The following is a 3,095-nucleotide window of genomic DNA, read 5'->3' as shown; positions in this document are numbered from 1 at the left end:
TTCACTCAGATAATGTGATTACAAAGTATATGTAATAGGGAAAATAGTGTTTCACTCTAGCAGTATCACTGCTAACTAATAGAAATGAAAATGCAGACTCCAGGTAGTATTAAATGTACAATACACCTCGAGGAGTCCGTTTTACCTTTAATTCTTAAAAGGTTAATTAAAGGTTTGAATGTGAACTCGTATGTAACCATGCTGATCGACAGCTGAATAACTGATGAACCTCCAGGTCATATAATGATGATGTGACATTCTGTTACCCCTGGGCCTTATCGGCTCGGACTGTAGCTAGCAGTCGGGATGTGGGAGTGTCTGTCTCGTATAGATCTATACACATAATGCCCGCTCTCCCTCCAGGAGACTCTGGTTACACAGCGATACCACGATGAAGTGTCGTATCGAGAAGTAGTATGTCACATTCTGTTATAGTATTCATTATTTGTATAGTGTATAGTATGTTCTCTTGTATAGTGTGTAGTATGTTCTCTTGTATAGTTTATAGTATGCTCTCTTGTATAGTGTATAGCATGTATTGTTACTCAATGTAGTACTTATGTAGTGACTCATAAATGTACTGACTCTTGTAGGAGTAATAGTAGTAGTGAAAAGTAATCCCTTAACTATACCTATTATAGCTAAATAGTAAGGTTGTTTGGATGCCTTTGTTACCCAAAGGTACTGAACTGAAGTGAAAGCTTTTATATCCAACATATATATATATATATATATATATATATATATATATATATATATATATATATATATATATGATATATAACTAAGAATTCAACGACATTCGGACAAATAACAGGATACCCTAAGTCCACAACCAAACAAGGAACAGGAAATAAGGTGAGCTATCAGTCCTAAGTCCTTCAAGTCTTACTTATATCAATATACTAGTGTAGATATGGATTTGAAAATATTACAAGTATAAAAGAGTTTGAAAACAGTTTTAGCATCAAAAGAGTTTATTAAAAAAGTTTGAAAGCTTGAAAATCCATAAGTTTGATAGCCATTTGAAAGTAGTAGCAAATCTATCTGTTTATTCTAGTTATTAATCACATGTGATTAAAACAATAACTAGAAATGTTCAACTTGTATTCCCCCCCCATAAAAGCATTTAAAAACATTTAAAAGGTTGATTAAGGGGTATGAACTCACCTGCAGTGAGTGGTTTGGATGGAAGTGCCGGATAGGATGCTAAGTGTCAAGTGAGGACTTGAACACACACACGGATCCTATGTAACATGTAGTGATACATAAATGTATCTAATTAGTCATTTAACAACTAATTAATCAAGTAAAGACATCCGAATACATGGAAACACTTTGTTTCAAGTGCTAGGAGTGCTAAAGGGTTGTATCTAAGGAGAATATGGCCTCACATTGGAGTTTACTTCTCATTTGGTAACCCTATATGTGTTTGCGGTTCTTGGTCATTTCCCCCATGAGTTTACGGCCGTAAACTCATGGTAAATGGTATATTTGTGTGTTTTAAGGTCCTATACCTCTCAAGGAAGTGTTCTAGGTTTGAATCAAAGGCTTAGGAAGGGACTAGGGCTCGAAATGGCTCATCTTTGGAGTTTACGGTCCTTGGACCACCCTTGGGAGTTTACGGTCGTAAACCCTTGAGTTTACGGTCGTAAACCCATGAGTTTACGGCCGTAAACTCATGGTTACTCCAACCATTTCGTGATTTGGGGTTTCTAGCTCATGCATGCAAGGTTCTAGTCCAATATCCAAGCTCTAGAAGGTGTTAGTGGCACTTAAACACCACTTGATGGTGTTTACGGTTCAAGGATATCCCTTGACCGTAAACACAAGTGTTCTTGAGGGTTTTTGATGTTCTTCAATGGTTTAGCAAGTACTCTTAGCAAATAACTAGTTAGGAGGAGTGTACTTACTTATAGGAAGCTTGTAAGAGTGTTTAGGGCCCAAGAACACTAGTGTGTGTTCTTGGTGTTTTGAAGAACACTTGAAGATCTAAGTAAAAATGAAGAATTCATGGATGAAATGATGTATAACAACTAGATAAGGTGTTATAACAACAAAACAAGTGAAGAAAAACTTACATTTTTGGAAGATTTGGAAGATGATCTTTTGATAGTTGAGAGAGAATGGTGGCTGTTCTTGAGTGAGGAAGTGAGAAGTGAGGGAATAAAGGGTAAAATCATGCCTTAAGCATGAGTTCATGGTAAAAAGGGAGTTTACGGCCCAAACTCCCCATGTTTGGCCGTAAACACCTAGCTAAGGTGTTGTTTGTTTATTTGCTACCCAACACTCCTAAAAGCTACTTCCATTTATATGTTCGTTTGACGAAATAAAAATAAAACACCCAAACGGACTTTAAACCGGCTAAAATTTTCCAAAAATGAATTTAACTATTATTTGTAGTGTTTGACTGTAGAGTTTATACAAGTGAAAATTTCGGGTTGTCACATCATCCCCCTGTTAGAGGGAATTTCGTCGAAATCAGAGTTCAAGCAACTAAGTTATTACAAATAACTAAGTAAAAAGATGAGGATATTTAAGTTTCATTTGATCCTCGCGCTCCCATGTGAATTCCGATCCTCGCTTGGCGTTCCAGCGAACCTTCACAATTGGGATGCGGCTTTGTTTTGTTCGTTTGACCTCTCGGTCCATGATCTCTACAGGTTCTTCCACGAAGTTGAGGCTCTCGTTGATCTCGATCTCGTCGAGTGGAATTACTAGAGTCTCATCAGATAGACACTTTTTCAAGTTCGAGACGTGGAAGGTAGGATGTACGTTACTAAGCTCGTGGGGTAGGTTGAATTTGTAAGCTACGGGGCCGATTCTAGCGAGAATCTCGAAAGGCCCTATGTATCTTGGATTTAGCTTCCCACGCTTTCCGAAGCGTATCAAGCCCTTCCAGGGTGAGACTTTCAAAAGGACTCGGTCTCCCACCTGGAACTCCAAAGGTTTCCTTCGCTTGTCTGCGTAGCTTTTCTGTCGGTCTCTAGAGGCTTTCAATCGTTCACGAATCTGAACGATCTTCTCTGTCGTTTCCCGAATGATCTCCGGACCCGTGAGAGTGCTGACAGGGACTCGTCCTTTAGCTAACTCAG

This window comes from Lactuca virosa, chromosome 9 (assembly GCF_052849685.1).
Source record: "Lactuca virosa cultivar CGN04683 chromosome 9, Lactuca_virosa_CGN04683_v6, whole genome shotgun sequence".
Taxonomy (NCBI): Eukaryota; Viridiplantae; Streptophyta; class Magnoliopsida; order Asterales; family Asteraceae; genus Lactuca; species Lactuca virosa.
This window is presented reverse-complemented; position numbering follows the sequence as displayed.